Below are 12,734 nucleotides of genomic sequence, written 5' to 3'. Positions count from 1 at the left end.
GAATTGCAGTTGGTCCGGAACAAAGCAGCACGTGTCACACTTAGATGTACATGGAAGGCAAGTGTCAGTAACAGGCATGTCAGTCTCTCCTGGCTAAAAACGTTGTGGAGAGATTGACTGCATCACTATTGGTCTTTGTGTGAGGTATTGAGGTGTTGATGTGTTGTCTGCATCACTATTGGTCTTTGTGTGAGGTGTTGATGTGTTGAAGGTACCGAACTGTCTGCTCAAGCAGTTGGCAACACAGTTCAGATCACTCATCGGTACAACACAAGAGAAACAACCAGAGGTTCTCTTCCCAGTCCCCAGGTCCAGAACAGAGGCTGGGAAACACACAGTATTAAATAGAGCCATGACTACATGGAACTCTCTGCCACTCCAAGTAATTCAACAAGCAATACAACCAGTTAAAAAAAACATAAAATAACACCTTACTGCACAAAGGTGACTGTGAAGAGACACCGCCATTTTGTATTGTAAAGTGCACTGTACTATGTATAAGACCTAGATATTGTGTGTATGTACTGATATGGAGGCTGTGTGTGACATTTTAAATGTCTGTATTTCAGTCCTTGACTAATAATGTTCTGTACTATATATTGTGTCATGTTTCGTGTGGACCCCAGGAGGAGCAGCTGATGCTATTGCAGCGGCTCTTTGGGCATCCTAATAAATACCAAATACGCCAAGTTCCAACGTGACATATCAATTCTCGCGATATCTGCCAGCGAGAGTTCCCCGGAAGTAAATATTCTCCATTTATTTGCAATGAGGGAAGGCCTGCACTGCCTGAACATTCAAACTAGTTGAGGGAATAGTTTACAGTGAACAAAATTGTCTTCCTCCCCTCCTCTTTGTATTTGCAAGAATTTATAAAGCAAGAAACACACTCAAGACAATCTAGTTATCTTTTTCAACCAAGTCGTTGGTCTTTTTTTAGTGTTGAAAAGCCATGCAGGTTTAATAAGAGAGAGAAGGCGGTAACTAACAGCTAATGTTAGCTTGATGACTTCTTGCCTTTGGACATACAGTATTTTGTCATAAAGAAACATTACCGAGGGATTATTAACCCTGGCCACCGAGTGGAAGAGAAGTTAACCGGTGTCTGGAAAAAAAAAATGATTATTGAAAACCTAGATTCATTGAAAACGTGGCTTTTTAAAACCCTCGAACCGATGTAAGTAGCTAAACTTAGACGGCTAACGTTTAGCAACATTAGCACGCCAGCATCAAGATGCAACAACATGACTGAAGACAAGGCTAGTATCATTTGGATGCTAACTTGACTTAGCTAGTTTAATGTTTATATCATGTGGCTTAAGATATTTAAAAAACAAAATAGGCAGTTTTATAGTTGAGAAATTGTCTGTTATCTTGTAATCGATTGGTCTTCTTGGTATGGTAAGGATATATTGTTGTTGTTGTTGTTGTTGTTGTTGTTGTTGTTTAGCTAGAGTTAGCATGGCTAACGGTGTGTTTGTGTTGACACTTATCTCCTGGTCCAGTTGTGATGCAGATCCATCTGCTCTCGCTAAATACGTGGTTGCCTTGGTGAAGAAGGACAAGAGCGAGACGGAACTCAAAGCCCTGTGCGTCGACCAGTTGGACGTGTTTCTACAGAAAGGTACACGAAACTTATTGAAACACATGTTTTATAGTTGTGACAACAAGTGGTGGTGGTGTTGGGCGTTTTGTCCTCATCTGCCTCCAAAGTCGAAGAAAATCAGTGGTACTTTTTGACTGACTGTGACTGAATCCTATTCTCTTTTTATAGTGCGTTACTTCGGTCTAAAGTAGTGCACTATATATAGGGAATAGGGTTCTATAGGGCTCTGGTCTAAAGTAGTGCACTATATAGGGAATAGGGTTCTATAGGGCCCTGGTCTAAAGTAGTGCACTATATAGGGAATAGGGTTCTATAGGGCTCTGGTCTAAAGTAGTGCACTATATAGGGAATAGGGTTCTATAGGGCTCTGGTCTAAAGTAGTGCACTAAATAGGGAATAGGGTTCTATAGGGCTCTGGTCTAAAGTAGTGCACTATGTAGGGAATAGGGTTCTAATAGGGTTCTATAGGGCTCTGGTCTAAAGTAGTGCACTATATAGGGAATAGGGTTCTATAGGGCCCTGGTAGGGTTCTATAAACTAGTGCACTACATAGGGAATGTGGTTCTATAGGGCTCTGGTCTAAAGTAGTGCACTATATATAGGGAATAGGGTTCTATAGGGCTCTGGTCTAAAGTAGTGCACTATATATAGGGAATAGGGTTCTATAGGGCTCTGGTCTAAAGTAGTGCACTATATATAGGGAATAGGGTTCTATAGGGCTCTGGTCTAAAGTAGGGCACTATATATAGGGAATAGGGTTCTATTGGGCCCTGGTCTAAAGTAGTGCACTATATAGGGAATAGGGTTCTATAGGGCTCTGGTCTAAAGTAGTGCACTATATAGGGAATAGGGTTCTATAGGGCTCTGGTCTAAAGTAGTGCACTATATAGGGAATAGGGTTCTATAGGGCTCTGGTCTAAAGTAGTGCACTATATATAGGGAATAGGGTTCTATAGGGCTCTGGTCTAAAGTAGTGCACTATAGGGAGTAGGGTTCTATAGGGCTCTGGTCTAAAGTAGTGCACTATATAGGGAATAGGGTTCTATAGGGCTCTGGTCTAAAGTAGTGCACTATATAGGGAATAGGGTTCTATAGGGTCCTGGTCTAAAGTAGTGCACTATATAGGGAATAGGGTTCTATTGGGCTCTGGTCTAAAGTAGTGCACTATATAGGGAATAGGGTTCTGGTCTAAAGTAGTGCACTATATAGGGAATAGGGTTCTATAGGGCTCTGGTCTAAAGTAGGGCACTATATAGGGAATAGGGTTCTATTGGGCTCTGGTCTAAAGTAGTGCACTATATAGGGAATAGGGTTCTGGTCTAAAGTAGTGCACTATATAGGGAATAGGGTTCTATAGGGCTCTGGTCTAAAGTAGGGCACTATATATAGGGAATAGGGTTCTATAGGGCCCTGGTCTAAAGTAGTGCACTATATAGGGAATAGGGTTCTATAGGACTCTGGTCTAAAGTAGTGCACTATATAGGGAATAGGGTTCTGGTCTAAAGTAGTGCACTATATAGGGAATAGGGTTCTATAGAGCCCTGGTCTAAAGTAGTGCACTAAATTGGTAATAGTGTTCCATTTGGAACTATACACAGTGACTGATACTCATTAGTTACCTAATGTGTCGGTGTCGGCCCCACTATTCATGCCCTTGCCCTCCTCACCTCATCAACCACCCCTCGTTCCCTATTCCCGTCTTCTCCCAGAGACGCAGACCTTTGTCGATAGACTCTTTGAAGCCGCCAGGTCAACTCCAAAAGCTACCTACCTCAGCAGGACCATCAGCCAGGTTCCGCGGGCAAAGCGGAGGGACACCTGACCAGGACGGACAAAGACGACCAGAGGAAAGATGAGGTGACTGGTTGAGTCATGTTGAACAGGCACCAACACTTAAAATGAATGTTTCCTTTAACAGTGATGCTACAGGAAACCGCTGTGGTAGAGTTTTAGTGCCTCCGCAGAATTGGCATGAAAAGTTACACACCACAGTCTGACAGTAGAGATCTATTGTCCAATAGTATTCTTTGTAATCAGGAAGTGGGGTTATTTGTACACAGGATGAGATCAATGTAGTTCATCTAGTGAAACTTTCAGGATCTTAGTTCAAACTTGTGTTTTCCAGCCAAGTCGCGAGGAGGACCGGGACAAGAGAGTTCTCCAGGGTCAGAGTGATCTACAGCCCCCAGGTCAGTGTGACCTACAGTAGAGACAGCAGGTCAGTGGGAACCAGCAGGTCAGTGTGACCTACAGTAGAGACTCAGTGTGACAGTAGAGACAGCAGGTCAGTGGAGTGTGACTACAGTAGAGACAGCAGGTCAGTGGAACTACAGTAGAGACAGCAGGTCAGTGGGAACTACAGTAGAGACAGCAGGTCAGTGGGAACTACAGTAGAGACAGCAGGTCAGTGTGGACTACAGTAGAGACAGCAGGTCAGTGGGAACTACAGCAGGTCAGTGTGACCTACAGTACAGCAGGTCAGTGGGTAACTCAGTGTGACCTACAGTAGAGACAGCAGGTCACAGTAGAGACAGCAGTGAGACAGCAGGTCAGAACTACAGTAGAGACAGCAGGTCAGTGGGAACTACAGTAGAGACAGCAGGTCAGTGGGAACTACAGTAGAGACAGCAGGTCAGTGAGAGAGACAGCAGGTCAGTGGGAACTACAGTAGAGACAGCAGGTCAGTGTGATCTACAGTAGAGACAGCAGGTCAGTGGGACCTACAGTAGAGACAGTGTGAACTACAGTAGAGACAGCAGGTCAGTGTGACCTACAGTAGAGACAGCAGGTCAGTGTGACCTACAGTAGAGACAGCAGGTCAGTGTGACCTACAGCCCCCAGAGACAACAGGTGAGGGACATAGTTCCCTATTAAATTACTCTACTGGACCTGGTCAATAGTAGTACACTATATAGTGTATAGGGTGCTATTTGAGACTGATCCATAAATGCTCCTGTCTCTGTTCAATGGGATGTCTGCTTAGTGACTTTATTCTGCCTCCTCTTTCCCTCTTTTCTCCTCCCCTCTCTCCCTCCTCCCTCTCTCTCCCCTCTCCCTCCTCTCTCCCCCCCCCTCTCTCTCTCTCCCCTCCTCCCTCCCCTCTGCTCTCCCTCCCTCTCCTCTCTTCCTCCTCCCCCCTCCTCTCCCCCTCCTCTCTCTGCCTCCTCTCTCTTCCTTCTCCTCTCTTCCTCCTCCCCTCCTCTCCCTCCCTCCTCTCCCTGCCTCCTCTCTCTTCCTTCTCCTCTCTTCCTCCTCCCCTCCTCTCCTCCCTCCTCTCCCTGCCTCTCTCTTCCTTCTCCTCTCTCCTCTCCTTCCTTCTCCTCTCTTCCTCCTCCCCTCCTCTCCCTCCCTCCTCTCCCTGCCTCCTCTCTCTCCTCTCCTCTTCCTCCTCTGCTCTCCCTCCTTCTCTCCTCTCTCTCCTCCCCTCCTCCCTCCCTCTCCTCTCTCCTTCCTCTCTCTCTCTTCCTCCTCTGTCTTCCCCTCCCCCTCCTCCCCTTCTCTGTCATTTTTCAGACGAGGGGATGACCGTAAAAGGGACGACCGTACCAGGAAACGGAACGATTACGACCGTATCCCCCGAGACGGGACTCGTACCGGGACCGTTACAACCGGAGGAGGGGCCGTAGCTACAGCCGCAGTAGGAGCAGGAGCAAGGACCGGGCCAGGGACCGGGAGAGAGACCGAGACCGCAGTAGCAGGAGCCACAGCAGGAGCCACTCCAGGAGCAGAGGTGAGAGGGGAGACCGACAGAACAACTCTGGTTGTGTGCAGGTTTATGTTCCTGGTTTAGACGGAAGACTATGATTGGTTGATTCATTTTGAAAGTCAGTATGTCTGGCTGTTAGACTAGTGTTGGGTTGGAACAAAAGCATGCACATCCAACGGCTCTACGCCTGCTCTAGATATCATGACTGTTTCCTGCTTCCTGCCCTTATCCTTCTGATCACAGAGCGGGATGCTGGGAGGTCAAAGTACGAGCCCGATCGAGGAGACCGGGGGACGGAGGTTGGAGCTGGTGAAGGCCTCCTGCCGATCCCCGCGGCAACCGCCACGTTCCCCGTGCCGACCCTCAGCAGCACCATCACGGTGATCGCCCCTCAAGGTAACCACAGCAACAGCATCGCCTCGGTGACGGACAGCTGGTCGGACTTCCACCCGGATCAGTCACTGGACCGGCCCCTTCCGCCGCAGAGGAAACGTTGCCGTGACTACGACGGTAAGCAGGAAGGAAGTTGACATGCCTGAGATGTGTTTTTGTTTGTTTGTTTTTACACTTGAGACTGTCTTTTAGTGGCCCGGGATGACGTATGACCGAGAAGGAGAATGTTTGGAGTGATTTTATTTTTATTTTTCTGTCTGTTGTTCCTGAAAAAGGCCTTTTTGTTTTCGAACTGTCCTCTCGTTGTGCTTCTTCACAACGGGTTGTTCTGTATTGTAACGGTTTTGACTTGAGGTTATTATTTATAGGGGTGCCAGGTAGGTTGTGCCTACCAGAGAAAACATTGGTTTCTCCTTTTAGTTTGGGTGGGAATGAGTCTGTCAAGTCTACACCAATACAAAGGACTTATGTAAAAGTCAGGATGGAAATAAACTTTCCATAAACCCTTAAAACATTGGAAATAACTTCAAAACAACAATATTATTTTGCGTGGGTTGTATTAGCAACATCAATGATTACACACACATATAATAATATAACACAATGAGTTCTGGTTCCTCCAGAAATGTCCTGTACCTCGGAGTCCAGCCCGGTAAAGGAGTTCAGTGAACTCAAGTGACTTTTGTCACGCAATGTTTGTCCGTTCATTCCGTGTAGCGTAAACCCAGTATTAAACATACCATCAATATCACAATTATTTTACCACAGAACTTTAAAGCGTATCAACTCTTACTCTTAAAGTCCTCAACTACATCTAACTACATAAATCATCACAGTATACCTCACATCAAAACAAATGAAATACCGTATACAAAAAGGTTGTAGTCAGTCGGTCAGTCAGACAATCCAATCCGCCAATAGATCGCCAGCGGAGAAAGGCCTCTCGAAGAACGGAGAGGTGTAGTCCATGGACACAAAGAGTGGATCCGATCCTGGGTAAACTCTCTTAGGCTACAAAACACACGTTTAACGTCAACAAAACCAACGGAATAGAGAAGCGTCGGGAACTGAGGGTTGAACTCGTCCTCATTCACGTCTCCATCACAACCCCACTTTTGCGCAGCTGATGCTGGCTATTTAATTGGGAATTAAAGGGAAAGCGCCCTATTGGAAGGAGCTGCACTGAGACGGTTCAGAAAAATTCAGGGCCGTCACAACATGTGTGGAGACATAATGGTATCGAACTGTCCTCTAGCTGTGTTACTATACTGTATTGTGTTGTCTTCCTGAGAAAGCCTTCTGTATCTAGCTGTCCTCTAGCTGTGTTAGTATACTGTATTGTGTTGTCTTCCTGAGAAAGCCTTCTGTATCTAGCTGTCCTCTAGCTGTGTTACTAAACCGTGTTACTATATCGTGTGTTTGTCTTCCTGAGAAAGCCTTCTGTATCTAGCTGTCCTCTAGCTGTGTTAGTATACTGTATTGTGTTGTCTTCCTGAGAAAGGCCTTCTGTATCTAACTGTGTTACTATATCGTATTGTGTTGTCTTCCTGAGAAAGGCTTCTGTATCTAGCTGTGTTAGTATACTGTATTGTGTTGTCTTCCTGAGAAAGGCCTTCTGTATCTAACTGTGTTACTATATCGTATTGTGTTGTCTTCCTGAGAAAGGCTTCTGTATCTAACTGTCCTCTAGCTGTGTTACTATACTGTATTGTGTTGTCTTCCTGAGAAAGCCTTCTGTATCTAGCTGTCCTCTAGCTGTGTTACTATACTGTATTGTGTTGTCTTCCTGAGAAAGCCTTCTGTATCTAGCTGTCCTCTAGCTGTGTTACTAAACCGTATTGTGTTGTCTTCCTGAGAAAGCCTTCTGTATCTAGCTGTCCTCTAGCTGTGTTAGTATACTGTATTGTGTTGTCTTCCTGAGAAAGGCCTTCTGTATCTAACTGTGTTATTAAACCGTATTGTGTTGTCTTCCTGAGAAAGCCCTTCTGTATCTAACTGTTCTCTAGCTGTGTTACTATACTGTATTGTGTTGTCTTCCTGAGAAAGGCCTTCTGTATCTAACTGTCCTCTAGCTGTGTTACTATATCGTATTGTGTTGTCTTCCTGAGAAAGGCTTCTGTATCTAGCTGTGTTACTATATCGTATTGTGTTGTCTTCCAGAGAAAGGCTTCTGTATGCGCGGGGACATTTGCCCGTTCGACCACGGTATCGATCCAGTGGTGGTGGAGGACGTTAATCTACCTAACATGTTCCAAGCCCCTCCCCCTATCCCGGGGGTCGCCCAGCCCCCTCCCGGCCTACCTCCCCCGCCAGGACCTCCTCCTCTCTGACCCCACCTCCCGTCAACCTCCGCCCCCTGTGCCCCTGACAGGCAGCCTGCCGCCTGGCCTGCCGCCTGGCCTGCCGCCCAGCCTGCCACCAGGTAGGAATTCAGTGAATCCGTCTGTCATAACGAGTCCGTGGCTCGAGACGCATGTGTTGTCATTCCAAATGGAACCCTCTTCCCTATAGGGTGAGCTTCTTTCGACCATAGCCAATCAGGTGTTCGCCTTACCTTTATAAAGATCTCCACAGAGACTATAATTCACCAGAGTGTGTTGATGTCAGACTTGCATCGTTCTAGAATGTTGTGTTAATGGCGGCCATCTTGATCAGGAACCATTCTAGTGTTTTATTTAAATCTGTGCCACCCCCCAGGTCCCCCTCACCAGGCATCAGGGATGGATGCCCCTCCTAGCTCCATCGCCAACTCTGTTCCCACTATTGTAACCACAGGGACACGACCCTCCATCCCCCAGCCCCCGGCTCCTCTCTTCCCACCAGGTAGGGGGGTGTGTGTGTGTGTGTGAGGTGTGTGTGAGGTGTGTGTGTGTAGGTGTGTGTGTGTGTGTGTGAGGTGTGTGTGTGTGTGTGTGTGGTGTGTGTGTGTGTGTGTGTGAGGTGTGTGTGAGGTGTGTGTGTGTGTGAGGTGTGTGTGTGTGTGTGTGAGGTGTGTGTGTGTGAGCTGTGTGTGAGCTGTGTGTGTGTGTGTGTGTGTGAGCTGTGTGTGTGTGTGTGAGCTGTGTGTGTGTGTGTGTGTGTGTGTGAGCTGTGTGTGTGTGTGTGTGTGAGCTGTGTGTGAACTGTGTGTGTGTGAGCTGTGTGTGCGTGTTGACAAACAAGAGGGTTGTCTTAAGTGTCATACTAGGTGCAATCTCCTGCCGTTGTGCCCTTGAGCAAATCATTTAGTCCTCTTAACAGCTGTACAATGTGGCCTTCAGTTATCTACTGCTCCAACCTGTGTTTCTGTCAGAGGGGAAGGAGACATGTTTTGTCTCTGTTGTTGTTGTTAAGTCTGTGTTGTGGTCTCTTTATCAAGTCTCTGTTGTTATTGTCTTCGTTAAGTCTGTGTTGTGGTCGCTGTTGTTGTTGTTATTGTCTTCGTTAAGTCTGTTGTGGTCTCTGTTGTTGTTGTCTTCATTTAGTCTGTGTTGTGGTCTCTGTTGTTGTTGTCTTCATTAAGTCTGTGTTGTGGTCTCTCTCCCAGGCCAGTATGACTCTGACATGTATAACCCTGAGGATCCCAGCCTCACCAACACCTCCAGACCAGTGTATCGCCACAGAGTCAACGCCCAGAGACCCAACCTCATAGGACTGACTATGGGGGAGGACCTGCCTCACAGAGACAGAGGTACCTCAACACAACCAGTCTAGATGTGTGTTATATTAGAGGGAGGGAGGGAGGGGTACCTAAACACCACCAGTCTAGATGTGTGTTATATTAGAGGGAGGGAGAGAGAGAGACAGAGGTACCTAAACACCACCAGTCTAGATGTGTGTTATATTAGAGGGAGAGAGAGAGAGATGATATTAGAGGTACCTAAACACCACCAGTCTAGATGTGTGTTATATTAGAGGGAGGGAGAGAGAGAGACAGAGGTACCTAAACACCACCAGTCTAGATGTGTGTTATATTAGAGGGAGGGAGAGAGGGAGGGAGGGAGGGAGAGGTACCTCAACACAACCAGTCTAGATGTGGATTCAGGTGGAAGGTGGGACTGTAATGTGTTGTTATATTAGGGAGAGGGAGGAGGGGAGGAGGGAGGGAGAGAGAGATTGATTCTCTATCCTGACTGGTCAAGGCCTCGTCTGATCTAGTCAGTCCAGTCACATAGTTGTTTAATGAATTCCCAGATCAGATGCCCAACAGAATGAGGATCGTTCTGGACTCGGCCACCAGGAAGAGATCTGCTGTCTCACATCACGGAGCAATGCTCCCCAAGAAACCCTGGGCCGACAAGTAAGAACACACACACACACACACACCCTGGGCCGACAAGTAAGAACACACACCTTGAGACCGTGAGACAGTTGATTTGGCATGAGACACAGACCACAACAGGTAATATACCTGGGGGTTCAGACAGAACATTAAACCATCATAGACCACAACAGGTAATACACCTGGGGGTTCAGACAGAACATTAAACCATCATAGACCACCACAGGTAATACACCTGGGGGTTCAGACAGAACATTAAACCATCATAGACCACAACAGGTAATACACCTGGGGGTTCAGACAGAACATTAAACCATCATAGACCACAACAGGTAATACACCTGGGGGTTCAGACAGAACATTAAACCATCATAGACCACAACAGGTAATATACCTGGGGGTTCAGACAGAACATTAAACCATCATAGACCACAACAGGTAATACACCTGGGGGTTCAGACAGAACATTAAACCATCATAGACCACAACAGGTAATATACCTGGGGGTTCATACAGAACATTAAACCATCATAGACCACAACAGGTAATAACCTGGGGGTTCAGACAGAACATTAAACCATCATAGACCACAACAGGTAATACACCTGGGGGTTCAGACAGAACATTAAACCATCATAGACCACAACAGGTAATACACCTGGGGGTTCAGACAGAACATTAAACCATCATAGACCACAACAGGTAATATACCTGGGGGTTCAGACAGAACATTAAACCATCATAGACCACAACAGGTAATATACCTGGGGGTTCAGACAGAACATTAAACCATCATAGACCACAACAGGTAATATACCTGGGGGTTCAGACAGAACATTAAACCATCATAGACCACAACAGGTAATACACCTGGGGGTTCAGACAGAACATTAAACCATCATAGACCACAACAGGTAATACACCTGGGGGTTCAGACAGAACATTAAACCATCATAGACCACAACAGGTAATACACCTGGGGGTTCAGACAGAACATTAAACCATCATAGACCACAACAGGTAATATACCTGGGGGTTCAGACAGAACATTAAACCATCATAGACCACCACAGGTAATACACCTGGGGGTTCAGACAGAACATTAAACCATCATAGACCACAACAGGTAATACACCTGGGGGTTCAGACAGAACATTAAACCATCATAGACCACAACAGGTAATATACCTGGGGGTTCAGACAGAACATTAAACCATCATAGACCACAACAGGTAATACACCTGTTTTTGATTTTCAGTTCGTATAACATGTCAATAACCTTTTTACACAAAGGACCTTGTAAACAACAAGCAGTACGGTAGCTGTGTCTGGTAAACAACAAGCAGTACGGTAGCTGTGTCTGGTAAACAACAAGCAGTACGGTAGCTGTGTCTGGTAAACAACAAGCAGTACGGTAGCTGTGTCTGGTAAACAACAAGCAGTACGGTAGCTGTGTCTGGTAAACAACAAGCAGTACGGTAGCTGTGTCTGGTAAACAACAAGCAGTACGGTAGCTGTGTCTGGTAAACAACAAGCAGTACGGTAGCTGTGTCTGGTAATACGGTAGCTGTGTCTGGTAAACAACAAGCAGTACGGTAGCTGTGTCTGGTAAACAACAAGCAGTACGGTAGCTGTGTCTGGTAAACAACAAGCAGTACGGTAGCTGTGTCTGGTAAACAACAAGCAGTACGGTAGCTGTGTCTGGTAAACAACAAGCAGTACGGTAGCTGTGTCTGGTAAACAACAAGCAGTACGGTAGCTGTGTCTGGTAAACAACAAGCAGTACGGTAGCTGTGTCTGGTAAACAACAAGCAGTACGGTAGCTGTGTCTGGTAAACAACAAGCAGTACGGTAGCTGTGTCTGGTAAACAACAAGCAGTACGGTAGCTGTGTCTGGTAAACAACAAGCAGTACGGTAGCTGTGTCTGGTAAACAACAAGCAGTACGGTAGCTGTGTCTGTAGCTGTGTCTGGTAAACAACAAGCAGTACGGTAGCTGTGTCTGGTAAACAACAAGCAGTACGGTAGCTGTGTCTGGTAAACAACAAGCAGTACGGTAGCTGTGTCTGGTAAACAACAAGCAGTACGGTAGCTGTGTCTAGTAACAACAAGCAGTACGGTAGCTGTGTCTGGTAAACAACAAGCAGTACGGTAGCTGTTCCTAGTAAACAACAAGCAGTACGGTAGCTGTGTCTGGTAAACAACAAGCAGTACGGTAGCTGTGTCTGGTAAACAACAAGCAGTACGGTAGCTGTTCCTAGTAAACAACAAGCAGTACGGTAGCTGTGTCTGGTAAACAACAAGCAGTACGGTAGCTGTGCCTAGTAAACAACAAGCAGTACGGTAGCTGTGTCTGGTAAACAACAAGCAGTACGGTAGCTGTTCCTAGTAAACAACAAGCAGTACGGTAGCTGTTCTAGTAAACAACAAGCAGTACGGTAGCTGTGTCTGGTAAACAACAAGCAGTACGGTAGCTGTTCCTAGTAAACAACAAGCAGTACGGTAGCTGTTCCTAGTAAACAACAAGCAGTACGGTAGCTGTGTCTGGTAATCTCCATGTGTTCTGTCAGACCTAACTTCAACCAGCAGAACCTCCAGGGTGGGTTCCACAACAAGAACCCTCAGAACCAGAACCAGAAGGCTCCGTTTGGGTCAAACACCAAGCTGTCGGTCCTTCAGATCCCCCAGGGACTCAACAACATCTCCAAGCTTAACCAACACTTCAGCAAGTTCGGGACGATCGTCAACCTGCAGGTTAGACTGATTGGC

The 12,734-nt window shown here is 46.4% G+C and overlaps 1 pseudogene; it reads left to right on the top strand.

The window, feature by feature from the left end:
- Positions 1–753: 753 nt before the first annotated feature.
- Positions 754–12,734, top strand: part of LOC121843571 — a 30,293-nt pseudogene continuing 18,312 nt past the window's right edge.

Source organism: Oncorhynchus tshawytscha, unplaced genomic scaffold (genome assembly GCF_018296145.1).
Source record: "Oncorhynchus tshawytscha isolate Ot180627B unplaced genomic scaffold, Otsh_v2.0 Un_contig_7326_pilon_pilon, whole genome shotgun sequence".
NCBI classification, from domain to species: domain Eukaryota; kingdom Metazoa; phylum Chordata; class Actinopteri; order Salmoniformes; family Salmonidae; genus Oncorhynchus; species Oncorhynchus tshawytscha.
This window is presented reverse-complemented; position numbering and strand designations above follow the sequence as displayed.